Here is a 23637-nt window from a genome sequence, read left to right as displayed (position 1 = left end):
TCTCAGTGGAAGTCCACATCCCACCTCCACCCCAGATAGAAAAGACCACAGTGCAGAACCTCTCAGAAGCCGACTACACACTTCTAATGACTGTTGTGGTCTCTTTCAAAACCCCAAGCCAGCAGACACCATTACCCAAGCCACTGTATCACTTACAACTGCCTTCTACCAGCACCTTCAAGACTGCATGGATGAGGCAATCCCAAACAAAACACAGACTCGTTGTACCAGAGGCAAGCGTCCAGTGTGGTGGACCTCAGCCATAAACAAGCACTACAACACAAGGAAGGAGGTACTACAAGATAGGCGATATCCGTGGAAGGGTAGACACCCCTGCTCAATATAGGTGAAACACTGAGTTCCCCATGAAATCATCCAAGGCGAATATTGGGAGTAAACCCACTAAGGGCTCACGGGACAACAATGAGGCCTTTTATAGATCGTTACACACCTGGGAGGAAACTCCCAGATATGCTCAGAATAGGCTCAGAATGCTGTAAATATCACTGAACCTATAGACATTGCCAACATACTGGCTGACAGGTTCAGTGCAGATTCTCCACGCACCCCTGCACCACAACTCGAGACATATGTATGAAAGAAGATTGTACGGCCCCAAACATCTCTAATGCTCAGGTGGCAACTGCTCTATCCAAGGGAAAGGGCGCAGCATCCATGGGACCAGATGGTGTCCCTGGTTTTGTGCTCCATGAACTCACTCAAGAATTCAACCCGCAGTCAGGGCAGCTGTATGATCTTAGCCTCAACTCAGGATATGTTCCCAAGGAGTGGCATATGTCAATGGTGGACCCACTTCACATGGGGGTGCCTCCACCGACCACGGAAACTACCATCCCATCAGCTTGACAAGCAGGGTCTGCTAAGCTATGGAGAAGATCATAATGGAAGTCATAGATGAGGACATAGGGGACTTGCAGACATTAGATCCAACCCAGTTAGGCTTTGTTGAGGGCAGATCATGCCTTTTAAACTTGGTTGACTGTTTCATAACAGACACCAAGGCCATTGACAAGGGCAAGGCACTCCACACAGCCTACCTTGACCTGGCAAAGGCTTTCAACACAATACCCACTTGGGTATCATTGAAAACATCACCAGCTAAAATGTGAACCCATACATCACAGGATGGGTTGCAAACCCGACTACGTGACAGAACAGACAGGTTCAGACTTGCTGGTGCCATGTCACACTCCACAACTGTCACAAGTGGTGTCCCACAGGGCTCAGTCCTGGGCCCACTATTGCTCAGCATCTACTTTTCAGAAGTACAAGCAAACACAGCAGGATTATGGCTGACAAAGTTTGAAGATGACTGCAGACTGGGAACCATAGTTGGACACCCATCTGACACAGACATCCTTCAGAAGGGTGTCATAGTCACGGATAACTGGTGCCAGAGCCATGGCCTTACATTACACACTAAACAATGCATAGCCATACCCTTTGGGAAGAACAAGGTTACCACTAGTTCCCATGTAGGTGGCAATCCTCTAAGCACACAGGAGGTTATCAGGGACCTGGGCACCCAGGTTGAGAGTAACCTTTTGTTTGACACTCACGTTGCCAGGGTAGTTAGGTAGAACTTCTACATTGCCCACCTCATCATGCAGGGATTCACATCTAGATCCAGGGAGGTCATTGTTCCCCTGTACTCTTCACTCATTGGACCATTGATTGAGTGCAATGCCCCATTCAGCATGTATATGACCCGACACCTATGGCAATTGGATGGGCCCACAGATTCCTCGACAGGAGGAGAAAGGGTCTCAAACATATTTCTTATGCTGCCCGACTGGAGGAATTCCAGCTTGATTCCGTGACTTACCGTCTGCTCAGAGGTGACCTGTGCCTGACATCCAAGGCCATGTCCAAACCTGAGTTAATGTAACCGCTTCACCTCAAGACCTCTACATCCATCAGAACTACAGTGGCAGGAGATTTAAACCTCAACACAGATATTAATAGGATGTGCTGGAGGGACAGATTCTTCAACCAGAGAGTCCCTATGCTGTGGAACAACATCCTGGTACATGTGAGGCTGAGTACCTCACTGGCTTTGTTCAAGTGAGATCTTAATCAATGGATGGGAGATTGCAGGTATGCCCCAGGGATAACCTCAGTATCACTGCTTGTCAGAGGCACAGCAATATAATGGGCAAATTATCCGTCAGAGTGAAGGTGCGGCAGACTCCACGGAACTCTGGTCTAGGCTTATAAATGCCCTAGGGCAGATAGCCTAGTATGAACCTGTGAACCTGTGAACATAGGCCTGGGGCAGTTGCTGCTATTAGGACAGTGGTCTGCAGCAAGCTATATAGTAGTAGTCAGTTTTAGCCATTGGTGTTTGACCATGGCTAATGCATGTTGCTTCTTGTTGTGGTAACAACAGGGGTGTGTGGTTATCCATGCCATTTATTGGTAGTCACCCTCATTTTGTATCTTGTTCCATGTTTTTGCACATGTACATCACTGTATGAGGTGTGACCCTGGTAGTGTCAGGGTGCTGATGTGCGCTTTGACCCTGTTTTCTATTACAGCACTGATATGTGCATTCCCTATACTGTGTGCATTTACACTGCACACATCTTGCTGTTTATACCTTTGGCATTGGGTAGCATTACATCTAGGTTCCTATCCCTTGTGATAGCTATGAGGTGGGTTTGTGTTTTTGTGGTTTATGATTGGTGAGGGTGGATGTTAGTCATGGTCCTCAGGTGTGCATATGATACATGGTATTACATTACTTAACACATGGCATTCATGCCTCGGATGGTGCTGCAGGGCTGCCTCTGTCGGATGCACATACTACACTCCCTGTACATTTGGAAGCAGGTTGTGTCATGTTAGGCATCCCTGTTACTGTATGAGTGAGTCAGAGTGGGTATCAGTCCCAGTGTTCCTACTGACCAAGCATATGTGCTATCGTTGCCTCTTTGCCAAGGCCAGGGCATACTGGGCACGCCTCCTTCTGCCTACTGGGACAAGGTCAGGTTGTTCCTCCTCCAAGTCACCCCCTGCCTGTGGTGGCCTTGGCAATGGTAGGGATGTTTGGCCCAGCCCTGTGCTGGTCCTGCTGCAGCTGTTTCCGCGGGATCATATTATGTAGCATAGCACATATCATGATCATTTGGGTACATGTAGTTGGTGTGTACTGCAAAGCTCCACCAGGCGTGTCCAGACACGGAACCGTGACTTGAGCAGCCCAAACACACGCTCTATGATATTGCGTGTTTGTGCGTGTGCCTCATTATGGCGTTCCTGTTGGTGTGTGTGCATTTCTGATGGGTGTCATCAGCCCGCGGCTCAAGTGCATAACCAGCATCCCCACTAGGTGTCCGTGTGGGAAGTCCCCATTGGCAAATGATTGGTACAGCTCGTCAGATGCCAGATGTGGGAATCGTGGTAGCTACCAGGGCAGCCAGCACACACATTCATTATTATGCCCTGGGCATCACACACGACCTGGCAGTTGATGGAGGGTATCCCTTGCGGTTAATGTAGACTCTACCCGCTCACGGCTGGTGCCTTGATGCGTATGTGCGTGCAGTCTATTGCACCCAGCACCTCAGGGTATCCGCTATTTGCTGGAAGAGGCGCATATTGCTGGCCACAACCTCCACGGTCACTAGGGACATATATATGATCACTGACATGTGGTGACATGGCATCCAGGAACTGGTGCAGTACCCTGGAGGCTGATGCCTGTGATATCCCCATCATATCGCCAGTTGGTCTCTGAAAGGTACCTGTTGCTAGTATTCTTAGGCCAGCACATACCTTGGTTTCCACTGGGATGGGTTCCCCTCTGTTGGTTCTGTGTGTGAGGCGTGGCCTGCACAGCTCAACAATCTGCTGCAGGAGCTCTCTGTCCACTCTATAGCGCTCTACTATCTCCAGCTCATGTAACCCATGGTAGGTGACCCTAGGCCTGTATACTCTTCTCCTTCTCCTCACTCTGGGTTGTCTGTCAGCATCTGCATTATCACCACCCTCGGCAATTCGCCTATGTCTGATTATAACAGCTATGGCAGCCCCTAGCATTTCTGCTCTGAGTTCAGCTTTTTCAGGTTTCAACTCTGATAGCTTAGTTTCTGGCAGTATCTCTTGTGAGAAACAGCCTGCACTGCTCTTTGTTGTGTTTTAAGTGCTGGGTTGGGCTTCTAGTCTGCCTGTGTAATTGCCTGCTTCTAATTGTTTCCACCAATTAACTTTAGTAGTATCTTCTGGCAGTTTCCCTGTATTTTGGTTGTTTCCTATTTCCTCTCTGTTTCCTGAGGGGAGCAATGTGCACACCGGCTTAAACACGCTCACAGTAACTTAAGCGTGTACACATCCCTACGGTGTTACAGCGCGCACATCCTTACGGTGTTAGCTAGGCTGATTCATGCTAAAGCAGCGCACACCGCCTTACACCGCGTGCGCCAGCGCAAACCGTTGTAAACAGTTTGCAACACGCTCCCACATGTTGAACCTGCCTTACAGCGCGCTGCAGCGCATGCACGTATTTCAAGAAACTTAGAGTGTAGGGATGGCGTATGCCCTCAATTTCTTGACATTCCCAGTGTTCTGTTGGGACACACCTCCCTCCCTGATGTCTGTCTGTCATCTCTTACCTTACATTGCCCTCCAATCTGGTACATTTCTTTCTATCCTTCCCCATGATGTCACCTACCTCTTACTCTGTTCCTCCCCTTCTCTAACTCTTACACGACTCAGAAAGTGCTCATTACTTATGTGGCAGTGTGATTCAGTATTGTAAGCCTCATTTACATAGGATTGCCTAGTAATGCTTAGTTACATATCTTACAGAGCTTCCCCTTGACAACCACTAAGCGGAGGCCATATTGTTTTGCTCTGCAAGTCCCTCCATTGACATTTCATGTAATACATAAATCTCACAATTGTGGGCTTATAAGCTTCGGTTTTCAGTTTTAGGTAGCGCACCCGTTTGGCGGGTGTGCGCTACAGTTAAACACATAAATCCGTGAAAAAAAAAGTTATATAACTTTTTTTGCAACACTTTCATGCCAATGGCCACATATTTGGCCATTGGCATGTAATATAACAAATGCACCCTTTATTTGGAGCTGACATAGCTCCGTTTTAATTTTGCAGAAATGTACTCAGTTGTCAGCTGAGTACATTTCTGCAACTACGTCCGTTACCGCGGACTGGTTTGAGCCGTGGATCGCTCACATACCTCATTTGCATATCTTGGAGCTGCAAATGAGGTATTGAGCATTTGCACGCCCACTCCGTGTAAGAGACGTGTTAGCTGTCTCTTACACGGAGATTTGGGCTGTTGCTGAATCAGGAGGCTTACACGGAGGCTTACACTACTCTTGAACTCCGTGTAAGCCTTCCTGAATCTGGCCCCTTCTCTTGCTAGAAAAGTATACATATATCAAATGATAAAGTTAAAACAATAACCTTAACTAAGCTATTTAACTGAAAAAAGTGACTCGCTGGCTAGAGTTGCTGCCTCACACTCAGTGGTCTAGGGTTCAGTCCTGACCTCTAGTCACTGACTGGAATTTGTGCTCTCTGCCAGGTATGACAGGATTTCTGCAAGGCACTTTAGTTTTCTTGTACCTCCCTAAAAATTAGTTTCACTTAAAAAATGTCTGTAAATATAATGCAACTGCCCTAGTGGCCTAGGACATGGTTGAAAAAGATTTGAAACACATCACATTAGCATATAAATGTTTTTCTGCAATATCTGCTACCTGTACAATAAAAAGGAAAGCTAATCAACACTGTCACCAATGTAATGTAACTGCCCTAGGGGGCACATCCTGGCTGAAGAGAGTCTGAAACTACACAGTTTAAGATATAAATTAAATTAAAATGTCCTGTATACAATAATGACGAAAACTAAAAACAAACAGCTATGCAGCTATATGATACAACCTCAGAGGAAAATGAAGAAAAGGGGGGGGGGGGGCAGAAGAAAATTAAGTTATATTTGTGTCTGTGCACAGCTCTCAACCTTCCATCTCCAAACTGTGAAACACTACTGTGGAGCAAATGGGAAAAATGTGGAACATGTAATAACAGCTTACAACTTCAACTAGGAAACTCACAAGATGGATAAAATGTGTTACTTTACACTTATAAAATGTTCTTTTGAAGAATTACTATGCCTTAGTATACCTTGGATATGTAAAAAAAAATCTTAACACAATGTATGACATGTCTTTTCAACGTGGAACGGCAAGGAACTTTTTAAGACTCATAGTGGAGAATGTTCCTCATTATGGGGTACACTTGAGAGATAAGTGTATGTGGATGCTGGTAAAGTACTTTGTATAAATATAACTGAGAATAAAAGTTTACTTAAGAAAGAGAGAAAGTAGAGAGAAAAGTAATGACTGCTTGAAATCCACTAGAGGTAAAGAACTGCTCTCTCCTGCTTGGGTAGCAGGTTGCTCTTGTGAAGACAATCAAAGGCTTACATCTGTTCAGTGAAATAAACCACGGCTGCCTTTGTCAAAAAAAAAGTAAGCCTTTTTTTAGTTTTAAAAACAAACATTTGTATTACAGGCTACTGGATGGAAAGAACAGAAATGTCCCATATTCTAACAATTGTAGAATGTGTTGGCTGCCGATGATGTGTGGCAGGCATATTTGGTGCAAAACAGGATGATAAAGGCTAAGAAGAAATGCAAACAGATCAAACATGGAAAGGCTTTAAAAGATGGTATTATAAAAGAGCAACTACCTACTTTTCATGCAAATTCACAAAAGAAACTATGCAAACCATAGTTCCGCTTCAATAAAATCATAAAATGTGTAAAAACAAAAGATTGCAGTAAGTGCTTTCGCCTACAAGTGGACCTCTTCAGACCATCACAAACGCCACCAGCAAGCACATTCATTTAACATAAGTTGTAAGGCAGTCATGTGAGCAAAATAGCCTTGTAAACAAAATATGTCATATAATCAGGATCAATGAGACAACCCCTAAAACCTTAAAGTTTGAAAAACAACAAACTTGTCTTACCAGATGAAAAATGGCTGAAAATAAAACTACAAAAAGCATAAGTGGCTAAAGAGAACAGATACTATTTTATTATAAAGCGAATAAGAAGAGAAAGCACTTTAGTCTTTTAAGCTACCAAAGACTTCATCAGCACTTACTCTTTTTATTCAATTTATAATAAAATAATTGAAATTCTCTTTAGCCATTTGTGCTTTATTTTGACTTTAAAAGTTTTCCATGTCATCCAAACCTGGTGCTTGGCAACCTTCAGTTTCAACTGCCACACATACTCTTTCCAATCAGATAGTTCCTCTACTGCTTCCTTGCCATAAAGAGGGGGGGGGTCTTCCAAAATGGCAAATTTAAAATCACTGGCTAGGCAATCCATACCATTGTTAGAAAGTGGTGGCTGGCTAATTGGACTGACTGAAAAACCTGCATGTCCACTTTTTTTCAAAACAATGAAAGATTGAATATCCCATCTCCTAATGAAAATGCTCCCATAACTCAACAGCAAATTAGTGTCAGAAAGATGAATTTGGATAATATTTTACAAGGGGTTAGACTTCTATCACAGTGCAAGCTTAGAAGAACGTGCTTTCTGCAGCTCTCCACAAAAGTACAATTATTACCAAAAAATAAGTGATTCCCACCTGTCAGTTTCAAAAGTATGACTACAAACACACTGTGTAGAAATCTGTGACAACAAAGAAAAATTTAAGAAAAAGTCAAATATTATACAAAAAAGCCAATTTAAAAGCTGGAAAAAAAGGTTTAGCATGGTAAATCAGCAAGGAAAAGAAGTGTTTTTTAGGAAAATGGTAAGGAAATTACACATTTTTTAAATAAAGAAAATGAGTGCAAGATTGGGCACATACATATGGACAACAACTGGGCACTGGGGGGAGTTAAAGTACTAAATGAACAAGAATTTAATCATGGAGAATAAATCACTAAAATAGTCAATTACCACATTGCAGGCACCTCTACAGAACAAGGAGATTAAGCCCAAAGAAATGACATAAGGTTAAGCAGAGTACCAGAATTGGTAGAATCAAGAGAGGTCATTGTGCCCCTCTACTTGTCACTCATCAGGCCCATAATTGAATACAATGCCCCTTTTGGGATGTAACTTACCAGACACCTGCAGCAACTGGAGACACCCCAAAAGTACCTCACCAAGAGGATCATGGGCTACAAACATATGTCCTATGCAGCTCGACTAAAGAAACTCCAGCTCTACTCAGTTGCTTACCACCTACTCAGAGGCGATCTATGCCTGCCATACAAAGCCATGTCAAACCCAGAATTAATGGACATGCTCCACCACAAAAAATCCAAGTCCCTTAGAACTACACGCTTCAGGGACCTAAACCTCAGCACAAAAATAAATAGGACATGCTGGAGGGACATATTCATTTCCCAGAGGCTCCCCTCACTCTGGAATAGAATCCCAGTTCATGTTAGACATAGCCCCTCGCTGACCCTCTTCAAGCGAAATTTGGACGCGTGGATGGGAAATCGCAAATTCACCACTGGGATCTCCCCTGTGTCCCTGCTAGACAGAGGCACAGTAAACTAATCTTAAAAGGGTACCTTTTGTGACCTACTTTACAGAGGCACAGTAGGCTAATCTAATAGGGAGGCGGAAGACAAATACACTCTGGCTAGGCTTATAAATGCCTTAGGGCAGATAGCCAAGTATCTACCTATGAACCTATGAGGCTTTGTATAGCAACAATTATCCAAGTGGTCAGGAATCCCAGAACTAGAGATTCAGCTTGAAAGAGCAGACTGGATGGTCTGGCTACCTACAAACTCAGTGAGGAGTCTCTCACAAACGATTACTGTAAGGCTTGCAACATACCTTATGACATAAAGGATATTAACATCATTGTAGAAGCCAAGGAATCAGGTACTGTACAATGGCACCAGAATTTATGTTGAACAGGATTACTCCCAAGCAACCAGTAGAAGGACAGTAGAGTTCATCCTGATCCAAATACTCTGCAAATTCAAAGGTCTTCCCTTTGAGATTCTGTATCCTGCACAAGTTAAAATATTCTTTGAAAATGCTCTGAAGACTTTTAGCACTCTGTCAGAAGCACTGTAACCTTTGGAAAGAAAAGGAGGTGATACTACCACATACTAGACCAGCTGAAGTAGTGACAGAAGGCCAGAGAGATAAACAGACAGTACCCAAAGGGCAGGGAAAAGGTCAAAAACATGTTCAAGGTTTTTTAAAAGATATCAAGGTGCCAAACAGAGAAAAGGGACTGCTAAGAGGTAGCAAAACCATAATAAACAGGAAGAAAATAATTCAGCTATTAACGGCCGTTGACTAAGGGTAATCCTGAACAGAAACAATGAAAATGTTGGATTAATAAAACCTTACAGCATCAGCAGATTGCTTAATCAGATGGTCATAGAAAACAATTCCTTTGAGGATGGAACAAGTAAAGATCACCACAGAAAAAATAAAAAAATTAGTGTAATATTTAACTAATTTGCAGGAATGTGCTTTGTATGCATGTGTGCCCTAAAGCATTACTATAGCAAACTGTTGATGTTATGTTGTCCCTATCTCGCCTTCGTTCTTGCTGTTTGGGTTAGGAGCTGATCCTCAGCTCCAACTCGACCGTATACTGTAGTTTGAGAGCTTTTTACTGGCTCGAGGCTAGCCCCTATCCCAACATGCCTAGTGGTAGTTACCCAGATCTCATTTGCTGCTTGCAGCGTCGAGATTGCTCATACTGGCTCAGGTTAAGCATTTTTTTTTCTTTTGGCTAAATTATAACTTTTAGCTAATGATAAGTTTAGTTTCTGGATATTATTGAGTGTTTTCTTCTTAGGTTAGCACTCTTTCTAACCTTTCCGCTGCTGTTTTTTGTTGTTGTTGTGCGGCCGTCATTTTTCTTTAGGCCGACGTTGTCCTTGCAAACCCATTTAACTTAGAAGGTTCTCCTTTTTTTTTCAGCCCTGCGTTTAGTTAAAGGGTTTTTCTCCTTTTCCCTCTTCTCTACCTTTTTCCAGGAGCAGCCGTTTAAGTTAGAGGCTCTCCTCGGTTGGGGGAGTTTACCATTTTTAGGTTAGAAGCTCTCCCCCTTCCCTCCTTCCTTTAAAAAAAAAAAAAAAAAGTTATAGTTAAGTTTTATTGTTAGTGTCATTATTCTTGGTGTCTGTTGTAGTTATTTGACAGCATGACTAAGGATTCCACTAAAGAGACAAAACCCTCAGGTTTTAAAAAGTGTGACTCGTGCTGCCAAAAGATGTCCCTTATGGACGAGCACACGAGCTGTGTTTATTGCTTAGGGGCTGTCCACCTGCAGGACTCGTGTTCTATATGTCACACCCTCAGTTCTCGGGTCCTGCAGGAGAAGAAATATAAGTTGACTTTACGAGGCTTATTAAAGAGCCCCTTTGATGCTTCTTCTGAGGGTACTCAGCCAGTAAAAAAACAGGACAAGTCCGATAAGCCATCGTCCTCTTCGGCTCCAATTTCGGAGTCATCCACACCAAATGACAAAACTTCGAGTTGGTCAGATCTGAGTGTTGGTTCCAACAAAGCTCTTTCTCCGGTGGCTCCATCTGTAGTCTCGAAGCCAGTCAGGACTCACAAGAGAACCAGGTCTCTTCTACAGTCTCCGCCATTGCAATCTGTGGCAGGCAGTCATCAGTCTCCTCTCAGTCATCCAGGAGTCTTTAAGATGATGATGTGGAGAGGGTGGTGAAGAGGCTTTTCAAGACACCGGCATTAGCTAAATTATTATCAAGCCTAGCCCATAAGGAAGTGGCACCGACAGTCCATCCAACACCATTATCGATTCCTCCTTTGACTCCCTTGAGTTCGGAGCTGGAGTGCATGGAAGTCGTGGTGGAACCGTCTGTTCTGATTACCACCGGTCTCTTGGTTCCGACTACCACTCCGATCTCCTCGTTAACTCAGTCTATTGAAGGACCTGTGGCTGGTGCTCTTTTCTCGGCTCCGGGGGGGGCGTAGCATCACACCCTTGTCCAACCCCGCTCTCCCTCTCTGAGCTTTGGCGCATGTGAGCTCGGCTCCTACATCGGCCTTGGAGCCATCACCCTCAGTTCAGAGGAGATTTCCAGTCTCTTCAGAGCTGGTGACTCTTTCAGGCTGGGAACATGCTGCCTTCAAGGTGAAGAGGAGTGTGCTGTCCTCTGAGACTGCTCCACCCTTGACTCTATTGGCTCCTACTACATCGGTGCCGGTGTCTGCCTCCAAACCTCCTCTCCCCCCCAAGAGTAGGGAACCCATGCTCCAGGATGCCCCACTGGGGGACCCAACCTCTTCCAAAACCACTCCAGAGCACCCCTCAGAGGAGGTCCCTCGGAAGAGGAAATGCAAGAGAAAGCATTTGGACACCCCTGTGTCCCTCACTTCAGACATGGACTTGGAGGACTCAGAAGGGTCCCCACGGTCCCACTCTGAGAATGTCTCATTTTCAGACTTCCTGGAAATCCTTAGACAAGAGTGGTGGCTGGAAATCCCTTGACCCTTCTGAGGGCAAGTCTGTGTACCTGGATTTGGTTCCCGAACCTCCACCTCTTGGGTGCCTCCTCCTTTTGACCCACTCCTGGCCATAGAGAGCCGGAAGGTGTGGAGCTCTCCAGAGACCATGGAACCAGTTCCGAGGAGGCCAAATAAATTCATAACTGCTCCAGATGATAAGCCTTTTTCTATCAATGGGTGTGCCTGTTGACGCTATGGCGTTGGCAGCACCCACCAAGAAAGAAATAGCGGAAACTTCTTCTTCTGTCCATCCACCGAACAGAGTCCCATATGATGGACAGGAATGGGAAGCGTATGTTTTCTTCAGCGGCCTTTACTATCAGGTCGCTGAATTATTTTTCCCACTTTACATGCCTTCAGAGGGATCTCCTAAAGGAGTTGGGAGATATCCTACAGCTGAAGGAGCTGCGGGCAAGGCAGCTTCACAGCTTGCGACCTTGACTTCTGTAGTTAACTCCTCCAATGGGCTGATCTCTTACACAGCAGATGGAGTGAACTGGGCAGCAGGCACAGGAGTTGCTTGCGTAGACACTCCTGGATGCGCCTTTGTCAATTTGTGGAGCCCTTCAAGTCCTCCTTTACCAACACCCCTTTTGACGGCTCGTCGCTGTTCGGGCTGCAGGTAAAAGAGATTCTTACCAGGTGTGAACGAGATGGCAAAACTCTCTCTGCAGTGGGAGTACATTTTTCTGCTCCCACGTGACCTTACCCCAAAGGTCAGAAGAGCAGGAAGATGTGGTTGCAGAAATCTCAGGGAGTTTTGCCAGAAAGGAATTAAGCCAGTCATTGAGCAGCTAAAACAGGTAGGAATTCTTGTTGAATGCCCAGATTCGCCCTGCAATACTCCATTGTTTCCTGTAAAGAAACCGGATGTGTCATGGATGTTGGTTCAGGATTTACAAGCAGTTAATTCGGCTGTGATCCCAAGAGCACCGGTGGTCCTTGACCCCTATACATTACTTAATGATTTATTACTTCAGCACAGATATTTTTCTGTCATAGATATAAGCAATGCCTTTTTCTCCATACCACTACATAAGGAGAGTAGATTTTGGTTTGCATTCACTAATCAAGGTAAAAGATACACCTACACCAGATTGCCACAGGGCTATTGTGAGAGTCAGACAATATTCGCACAAGAAATGGCTGCGAATTTAGCTCAGTTTATTCCCCCAGAGGGAAGCCAGGTTCTTTTGTATGTAGATGATATTTTGTTGGCCTCACCCACGCAGGTAAATTGTAGAAAGGATACCCTAGCCCTTCTTAGTTTTTTAGCTAAGCAAGGACATAAGGTAAATAAAGAAAAGTTACAATTGTGGAAAGCACAAGTAAAGTACTTGGGTTATTTAATTTCGCAGGCAGGTAGACAATTGGAGAACAAAAGAAAACAAGCAATTCTTGAGGCACCTATGCCTACGACTAAGAGGGAGATGATGTCCTTTTTAGGTCTGACTAATTTTTGTAGAAGTTGGATCCCTAACTATGCTGAGGAAGTAGGGCCACTGACCGCACTGATCTATGATACTCCCATGGCGGCTAAGAATAATATACAGTGGACAAATACGGCAATACAGGCATTTATTAGAATTAAGCAATTGATAGCAGGATCCTCTGTTTTGGGTTTTCCGAACTATTCTAAACTGTTTGTACAAATGGTTGATTGTAAGGGAGGATATATGACTTCGGTTCTGGTACAAGTACATGGGGATAAACAGAGACCGATAGCTTTCTACTCCTCCAGATTAGATCCTGTTGCAAGGGCATTGCCGCATTGTGTTCAAGCTGTGGTGGCGGCCGCCATGGCAGTACAAGCCTCAGCATCATTAGTTTTGTTTCACCCATTACAATTGCGGGTTCCACATTCAGTAGCTACTATACTTTTGCAAGATAAGATAACCTTTTTATCTCCTAATCGACATTTGTCGTGTATGACAGTGCTGCTGACACAGCCTCATATGACCATAGAAAGATGCACTACTCTTAATCCGGCGACACCTTTGCCGACTCCAGAAGAAGGTACTCCACACGTTTGTTTAGAGAGCATTCATGACAAAGTACTTCCCTGACCAGATTTAATGGATATTCCGTTGATAGATTCTGATCTCGTTTTGTTTGTAGACGGATCAGCAAAGAAAGACACTGTAGGAAAAACACTAGCAGGGTATGCTGTTACCACAGAAACTGAAGTTTTGGAGGCAAAAGGATTGTCAAACATTTATTCTGCACAGGCAGTTGAGTTGGTGGCTTTAACTCGAGCTTGTACCTTAGGGGAGGGTAAAAAAGTGACAATTTATACAGATAGTCAATATGCTTTCTCCACTGTACATGTTTTCGCTCAACTATGGAAGAATAGGGGAATGGTTACTGCGACAGGCAAACCAATAAATCACAGAGATTTAATTTTACAGTTGTTAGATGCAGTGCAACTACCACTTCAGATAACGATATGTAAATGTTCCGCACATACCAACAGAAAAGATCCTGTCTCCAGGGGAAATGCCCTTGCTGATATGGCTGCAAAAAAGGCAGCTCAAGAAAATGATTTACTTTTACATGATAATGATTTAAAGCCCGGACACCTCTTAGACTTAGAGACACTAAAAGTAATGCAAACATTGACGACACAGAAGGAAAAATGTTGTTGGGTAAAATATGGTATCACTCAACAGAGTGGGTTGTATAGGGCATCAGGTGGCAAAATGGTATTACCCTCAAATCTTTTTAGGTATGCGGCATTGGTTAGCCATGGACCTGCCCATGTAGGAGTACAGACGATGATTCAAATACTGTCAAAGGTGTTTTGGTGTAAAGGGTTTTCAACTTATGCAAAGCAATTCTGTTTATCTTGTTTATTATGTGCAAAGTATCATGCTCAGGGGGGGGAGGAGTTAAAAAGTCTCAGAAGGCATTCCCTACCCCTCCGTATCCATTCCACACACTCTGTATGGACTTTATTGAATTGACAACCTCAGAGGGAAAAAGGTTCTGTTTGGTCATTATTGATGCTTTTTCTAAATGGGTAGAAGCTTTTCCAGTGAAGCAACCGAATGCACAAACAGTAGCAAAGCTTTTGACTACAGAAATAATTCCCCGATTTGGCCTACCAAGACGCATATACAGTGATAATGGGTCTCATTTTGTTAACCAGATTGTTCAGAAATTGGGTCAAGTGTTTCAAATTGATCTCAAAAATCATTGTGCTTACCATCCCCAATCAGCTGGACTGGTGGAAAGACACAACGGTGTCTTGAAGAGTAAGCTTCGCAAACTAATGGCAGAAACACATAGGTCATGGACTGCGTGCCTTCCGTTGGCACTCCTGTACATGCGAATCTCACCTTCCTACAAGGACTTACACCATTTGAACTTTTGTTTGGGAGACCATATTACATCCCGCAGTGGCAAGGATTGTTGCCAGCGGAACGTGAGGTGGGTGAGGATCTAGCGGATTATATGAAGAAGCTGCTAAATGTCAAATCTCTTGTAACCAATGACTCCTTTGCAGATTCCAGAAATGAAACCTTGTTAAAGCGTGGCACCGGGGACTGGGTGTGGATCCGAATTGTGAAGAGAAAGAATTGGTCATCCCCCAGGTGGGAAGGCCCATACCAAATACTTATCTCGACACCTATGGCTGTAAAGATCGCTGAGAGGACTTTGTGGATTCATATCACCCACTGTAAAAAACTCAAGGCTCTTCCTTCTGCCATTGATATTGGTCAAACTCCACCGGACCTCTGAGCGCAAAGTCTGGCTACAAAGGGGGATTAGCCCAATAGGGGTTAGTTCGTCTCAAACCCAGTGAAGAAACCAACGGCACGAGGTAGTCCTTAGGGAGGATGGCCATGTTCAACTGGTACTTGAACTGTCACATGATGTCCATACAAGAAGGAACAGTTGCAAGAGAAAAAGGAATGGTGGTGCTGCAAGCGCAAACAGGTGTTACTACTGTGTTTAAGGTGAAACTTTGTGAAGGAATTTTGGACTGTTCTAAATGGAACAATAATAATTTCTTGACTCATGCAAAATACTTGTGCAATAGAGACTGTACGTCCTGGTCAAGTGTTTGGTGGTCAACAGATGTGAATGGATGGGAAACAAGTGGTGCAGTGTACCAGAGAAAGATAAAAGCAGGCAACAAAGAATATAAATGCAAAGATGAAACTCGGCGTGTTCCAGTCATAAGCAAAGTTGAGAAACCGCCTGCAGCGATTTCCTATCCAGGTTCGTATATGTGCATTTCCAGAGATGGCACAGGGAAAAACTATGGCAATATTGGACAGAACTATTGCAATGTTACTGTGAATGGCAATGAGAATCCATTTCTGGAGAACCAAACTCATTGTTTAGCAGACATATGGTGGTTATGTGGAGACAACAAACTCAGATCAAGGCTTACGATTCCCTGGAAGGGAACTTGTGCACTTGTAAACTTAATTCTGCTATTCTACATTTTCCCAGTTCCAGCAAGCAATTTCTTAAGAGAACTTGAAATAAAGCCGAAGTGGTTGAGTAGGAGAAAAAGAGAGGCACCGAAGCAATCTTTCGATAATGGTGTCTACATCGATAGCATTGGCATACCAAGAGGCGTACCTGATGAATACAAAGCAATAAACCAAATAGCAGCTGGTTTTACATCCATCTTTGTCTGGATTTAACCTAATAAGAATGTGGACTGGATCAACTACATTTACTATAACCAGCAGCGTTTTGTGAACTATACCAAAGATGCATTGAAAGGAATTGCTGAACAACTGGAGGCCACTTCGCAGGTGGCACGGCAGAATCGAATTGCGTTGGATATGCTCCTGGCCAAAGAAGGAGGAGTTTGCAAGATGTTTGGGACTTTCTGTTGTACATATATTCCAAACAACACTGCGCCTGATGGAAGTATCACTCGAGCTTTGAAAGGTTTGGAGATGTTATCCGAAGAATTGGCAGAGAACTCTGGGGTAAATAATCCCTTTACAGACTTTCTGCAAGCGTGGTTTGGAAAATGGAGTCATCTCATCAGCAGTTTCCCGGTGTCCGTTGGAGTCGCTGTGGCTATCGTGGTGGTATGTGGTTGTTGTTGTATACCCTGTATCAGAGGTCTTCTACAAAGACTGGTTGATACTGCTGTTACTAAGACAATGTACCAGCAATTGCAACAGACTGGTGAAAGTGAATACATTGAAATGTGACTCTTTGCAAATGTTTTTTGAAGTTTAAAAATTTGTCTTGCCAATGAAGTAATGTATGCAAAGAAAAACTTAGTTTTTACCATATATTGCTGAAATAAAATACAAATAAAAGTGTTTTCAGGGGGGAAATGTTAAGAGAAAAAGTTTTAAAAACATACTGTTATTTGTCTTTTTCCTGTTCTTGCAAAGTGAACATGTTATTTGTTGGGATATGCCTATCAAAGATGGGCCTCATCTGTGAACAAAATGCAGCATTGCTTATGAATCTGAATGATATCTGTTTTCTGCAATTCAAAATAAAGAGATCTGCTTATAGCTCAGTGAAGCCTGGGATAAGGACGCATGGCCGAGTAAGAGTTAATTTACTAGGGCAGGCTGTGTCCTGGAAAATTTGTGCTACCATTGTTGAATTGAACATTCTGTACTTCTTGAACATTCTGTACTAACTGTGGGTTTGAGGTAATTTGTGATAAACATGTTTTTTTTCTATATGTTTTTCATAGCCAACTGTCAACGGTCAGAAATGTAACAAAAAGTTGCTTTGCTTGCAGTATAAAAGTTGATGTCAGTAAACAAGTTGATCAGATCAGCGGAGATCAGATCAATCCAGACCGGACATCTTGGCCAACATGCTGTGTAATCTGGTTAGCTGCTAATAAAGGAAAATTCATCACCTGAGGCAGGTGCGACTCGTTTTAATTTTTTCTTCTGACAGCTAGGACCATTTTCCAGGGCTCCTAGACTCTTCTCCTTTCACCTCCAGCTTCCAAATGGAGTAAACAAGCAATAATGACCAACAGGGTATGTGTTAATGTGTAATTAATGCTACCCAGGGGTGTTGTGAGACCCAACGCCACAGGCGGAGGGCCTCTACACCCCCGGAAGGGCATTAATTACACATTAACACATGTCCCTGGAGGGCATTATTGCGCTCAGAGAACAGGCTCTCTGTAAAATTGTTGTACTTTACTTACTTATGTATTTTTTAAGTACTAATTTATTTTTTTTAATATATTTTTGATGTAAAACAGTTCCTCCGCCTAATGTTTCATACTCACTGTAGTATATGTTAATGGTGTTGGAGGAAGAAGCATTTTACATCCAAAATATAACACTTTAAAAAATCCAGGTATTTACTTTATATTTTTGGTCCCTTACTCATAAAACATTTGGTTTATTGACAGTCATTGGAGACAGAAGTTAGTAAATAATGGTATACATTTGAGTTTCAAAGTTTTATTTCTTTCAGAAAATTCATGCCAACAAAAATCCTTTTATTTAAGTAAGTTTCTAATTTTATAAGAGCAATCATTAAAATCTGTTCTTATTTTTAAGTGCTAGTTCTCCTTTATGTTAGGCTTTATCCAGACTGCTTCAGCTGAAGGGTCAAGAAGTATACAAATCTCTTTGCTGCCAGTGGTAGATCTCATACTCATCTCTGCTTTAGAAAATGCATGCAACAAATAATTTAAGATATTTTCCTGTTTTGAGCCTTTGTCCTGATTATTTTAGGTTTATCCAGATACCTTGATCTAAGCATACCTCTCAACTGTACATATTTTTGCAGAATATTCATTTTTTTTTTGCCTCATATTTTTGGTCTGTTCCTCTTAAAAAAATGTTTTTTGACAAACCACTAGATGATCTAAAGCTTAAAGTTGCTAAACAATGGCATGCATTTGAGTTTTAGATTTCATATCCTTCAGAACATACATGCTAATTACACAAATCCTGTTCTAGCAACTTTCAAAGTTTATAAGAGCAATATTTAAAATGCGTTCCTATTTCTTGGCACCTCCCCCCCCCCCCAATTATGTCAGGCTTTGCCCAGATTTCTTGTGCTTAGAGGTTGACAGGTATGTCTAAGAAGTTGAGAGGTAAGTAAAACTGTTGCTGCTGTCAGGGATCATTCTCTCTTCACTCTCTCTCTCGCATGCTAACAGGGATCGTTCGATCGCTTTCACACACACACACACACACACACACACACACACAAACACACACACCGCATGCATTCATTCGCACATGCAAATAGAAACAAGCACAAACATACACACACACACACACTTTTCTCTTTCTCTGGAGTGATCGCTCTTTCTCTCTTACTCTCATACACGCATACACTCTCACAGTCACGTTTTAATTTTTTTTCTTTTTTTATTTTACACTCTCTAAACAGCAAAAGTACTGCTTAGTGAGTGTAAAATAATGGCTCGCGCGGTCTCACTTTCACTAATATGCACACATACACTCGTTCACACAAACACACACACTTTCGTTTTTCAGTTTTCTTTTTTTTTTTTTTTTTTTTTTTAATATATTTTACACTCGCTAAACAGAAGAAGCGCTGCTTAGCGAGCGTAAAATAATGTCAGCCATTCCATTTTCTCAGTCCGAGCTGCCCTGCAGCTTGATATGCTGCCGTGAAGCGGCAGACTCGTTTTTCAGCGGGCATTACTTGTACATTAATAACCTGCTGCAGAACATTCGTTCTCCAATCAGGGTACTGATGTACAGTTTGCCCATTCTCTAAGCTCTGGTAATCTATTGTACAGCTAAGGCTACTACAGCAGTGATCAATATGATGAACATAGAACAGTTGTGTAAGTAAACTTACAACAACAGTAGTTGTTTGAATGATCGCTGCTGCAGTAGCCACTCCCTCCCTCCAACCCCCTTGTTTTTTGGGGTTTTGTTTATGCCAGGGTGAGGACATTTTTTTTTTATCCCTAGCATTATGCACAGGAAAGGTGAAATATATTAGGAGTTGTTCTCATTACAAAGATAAAGCAGTACAGACGCACATCTAAAAAAAAAACTCTAAGCAAATAAAACAAAGTAGCCCTTCTAATTTACATCAGCATAAGTAAACTTTACTTAATGACGTGTGCATCTGTTTTTTTTTTTTTTTTTTTCACAGACAAGATATATACAAATCCTTTTCACAGTGGTTGGAACAAAAGCAGAACATGGGTAAAATAACTCCTTTACACCCTAGTTCTGAAATCCACACAGCAGCTTAGAAACTCATCACTTTTCAGTTTGCCTACATGCTTGCTTGTCAACAGGTCATAGTAAATACGTCTATAATGAAGGGGGGAAAAAGCACTGTAGAACTTCTCGCAGCAATAACAGGTCTGAATCATAACCAAAATGTACTATGCCTCTAGCTAGAATAATGTAGGCCACACTTGACACATTTCACAAAAGTTATCTCACATTTCTAAATACAGGTTCCAAATACATTTGCCTGGTTAAAACTCCTAAGAGAAGGATTGTATAAATCCTACAAGCGTCTATGATCTCACTGGAGACAGTTTTAACTGAAGCACAAATACACAAAGACAAACACCCTGTACACCACCAGTCAAAAGAAAATAAAGACAGAAAGCCACAGCTGGGCAGATACTAGCATGGTTAACTTAAATGCCCTTATATTAATGTACTCTAGAACTTAGCATCTTATATTTCACAATTTATGACATGGTAACAAAATATACAGCAGTTAAATGTATACTTTAAGAAAAGCATATATGTTATAATCTACTGCACATTTTTTTCAGCAACCATGAGCTGTCAAAATGCAGTTTGACAAAATGACTGCAAATACATAAATACCATATCTATCTGCATAATGACGGAATAAAAATGTGCAAGGTTTCTGTAGTTGCTTCACTTCACAATTCTATGATTTTTTTACTTCCTCCTAAACAATGGCAAAATGTATATCTGGCGTAGGTGTACAAACAGCAAATGCATTATGACAGCTGCAAAGTGTACTTAACTGCGGTTACATCAGGCTTCTTAACCAAAACCATTCACTTTTTTGCATCTGCCACTAGCAGGTAATGAAAAAAGGCAACTCAAATTACAGTCTCTTTAAAAATGCTGTACTCCTGTTTAAGTCAACTCACTGAGACACTGCAGACATTTTCATTTTCAAAAAGATGGTTATCAAAGTTTTTCCAAGAGACATTAAAATCCTCTCATCATGACAGCTTACACAAGCCTTTTGAAAAGTGGATAACAGCTGACAGAAGTTTACACACACAAGAACATTTTCTTCTGAACTGAAATTATTTTATGGATTACAGAAACAAAGGCTTATTCTACACTGCTGCCATAGATTTTAAATCTGACACCATTGCTTCCAGACTTTTATTATTTATAATTAAAATTAGAATTATTTTATATCTAGCAAAGCATAATAAACCTTAGTGGTCAAACAATCCAACTCATTATTTGTGAATGATTGCAGTGTTTTAGAATCTTATAAAAGCTCAAATATACTTTGTATTATTTATTTACTTTAACCTTGTTATCTGGGTAAATCATCTGGACCAAAGACAGTTTTCAGTCATAACTCAAGCCAGAGGCAACAAGCAAATAGAAAAAGCACATTGTTATCTAAAAAGCATGTACAGAAAACACTCGTATACAAAAAGAGCTACAATTAAGTTTTTTTATTATTCAGAAACTCACTAATTTAAAAGAGATGTATTTTTTTACACATTATTGCCTCCTTTCAAATTCAGGCAGCCAGTTTTGTCTAACAAATCTGTACAAAAACTTACTTTTTGTTTTCAAAAACTAATAATTCAGCAACGAATATGTAGCTTAAAATAGGTAATAAACAAGTGAATGGTAAATGAACAAACAGAATACAAAACATTTTAGAAGGTTACAGTACTTGATTAAAAGAGATTCAGCAATATCACTTGCATCATAATTTACCTGTTGTATCTATGACTTGCTCTGTGATTAATTCCAAATTCACTCAGATTGAATCTGGTATTTCAATGTTGTTGTTGTTGTTTGTCTTTCGGCTTTTTCCCAGTAAGTGGTCGCCACAGCAGAACTCCGGTCTGCTAATGACTGGCAGTAGATTTTTACGAAATGCCGAGGTGCCAGCTTGACGCCCAACCTTCAACAAAGGCACGCCCATTTACGCATGCATGTCTTTAGAACGCTACCCAACCGCAGGGAGGACATGCAGACTCTACACAGAAGGCACTCCCAAGCCAAGCCGAGAATCGAACGGGAGAACCTTGAATCTGGTATTTCAATTTGTGTCTTTTGGCTTTTCCCGGTTAGGGGTCGCCACAGCGGAACTCCGGTCCGCTAATGATTGGCAGTAGATTTTTATGTGCTCGCTTGCCGGGCCTAACGCACAACCTTCAATGAAGGAACGCCCATTCATGCATGTCGGCACACAGAAGACGCTTTAACTGAGAATCGAACGGGCAACGTCTAACTGTGAGGCGATAACGCTACCGCAGCACCACCACCGCAAAAGTAGACCTATTTTAAAGTACATTATTGAATCACATTCAATGATGTACTTTAAAATAGGTCTACTTTCGTGGTGGTGGTGCTGCAGTAGCGTTGTCGCCTCACAGTAAGACGCTGTCCGGTTCGACTCTCAGCTAGAGCGTCTTCTGCATGGAGACATGCGTGAATGGGCGTACCTTCGTTGAAGGTTGTGCATCAGGGCTGGCAACTCGATACGTAAAAATCAACTGCCAATTATTAACGGACCGGAGTTCCGCTGTGGTGACCCCTCAGCGGGAAAAGCCAAAAGACACAACAACTTTAAAATAGGTCTGTGTTTTACATAGACCATTTCTCCATCTTCTGTAAATATTGAAATCATTGGATTTTCTTTTCTGGAAATGGGTATGTGGCCACAACAGAACTTTACTGCAACATACTTTATAAAGTATGATAATTTCTTGACAAATTTCGGTATTCTGATGTGTTAAATTGATAAACACCTTTATTTTTCCCCAATTCCCCTACTAGTGATTATTACAGGGCAGTAGTCATATTTTTAATTCATTTGGAAATGAAAGACGCACATTATCTTCAACATTTTCAATTATTTTCATTGTTTATGGCACTAGATCTTAAAATCTGCTGTAAACGTAAACCAATCATACTCACACCTCTCAACTGTGCAGAGTTTCACAGTATCCAGATTTTTGCTTCATATTTTTAGTCCGTTTTTCATAAAATTGTGGTTTTCTGGCAAATTAGTGGCAAATCATTAAAGATCGAGGTTTATAAAATTATAAAATAATAAGACATTTGAGTTTGGACTTCATACCCTTCAGAAAAATCTATGCTAATGCCATGCCTGTTAGTCTATCAACTTTCTAAGTTTGTAAGAGCAATATTTCAAAATCATCCCTATTTTTGGGCCTTTGTCCCACTTTTACTTATGGTTTTGTCCAGATTTCTTGCTCTAAGAGGTTTAGAGGTATGAACACACAACAAAGCTAGGTGAGTAGGCTGGCTGGCTATAAAAAGAAACACTATTAATGACTACTAAGGAACAAAATCATAAAATTCCAATCTGTCACATATCGTCTACTCCGAGGTGATCTCTGCTTAACATACAAGGCCATGTAAAACCCAGAGCTGTTGGACATGCTACACTTAAAGAAATCCCAATCCCTCGGAGCCACACACTCCAGGGATCTAAACCTTGTCATTACAATAAACAAAACATGCTGGAGGGATAGGTTCCTGACCCAGAGACTCCACAGACTCTGGAATAGACTGCCCATACATGTCAAGCAGAGTGCCTCTTTGGCCCACTTCAAAAGGAACCTTGATGATTGAATGGGAGAAAGGAAATTCACCCCAGGGATCACGTCAGTTGCCCTGCTAGACAGGGGTCCAGGGAAGTAAACAGTGTGGGAAGAAATAGCCAGGGAATTGTTAGGGCTAGGCTTGTATAGGCCCTGGGGCCGATAGCCTAGTACCAACCTATGAACCTATGACCCTATGTTCCATACAGTAACATTAATGTCCTGCATCAAGACAACATATTTCATACATGAAGTAATGTATTTACATCTCTAATAGTACAGAAGAGTTGATCGCACATGACCATTTTTAGTCCTGATCCTCTC

The 23637-nt window shown here is 42.1% G+C and overlaps 1 protein-coding gene across 1 annotated transcript in view; it reads right to left on the bottom strand.

Annotated features, from left to right (window-relative positions):
• Positions 1–23637, bottom strand: part of EGLN1 (egl-9 family hypoxia inducible factor 1) — a 921081-nt gene that overhangs the window by 617043 nt on the left and 280401 nt on the right. The gene's annotated exons all lie outside the window — the stretch shown is intronic.

The sequence above is a fragment of the Protopterus annectens genome, chromosome 1.part1 (assembly GCF_019279795.1).
Source record: "Protopterus annectens isolate FY-2018-M chromosome 1.part1, PAN1.0, whole genome shotgun sequence".
In the NCBI taxonomy this organism is placed as follows: Eukaryota; Metazoa; Chordata; order Ceratodontiformes; family Protopteridae; genus Protopterus; species Protopterus annectens.
This window is presented reverse-complemented; position numbering and strand designations above follow the sequence as displayed.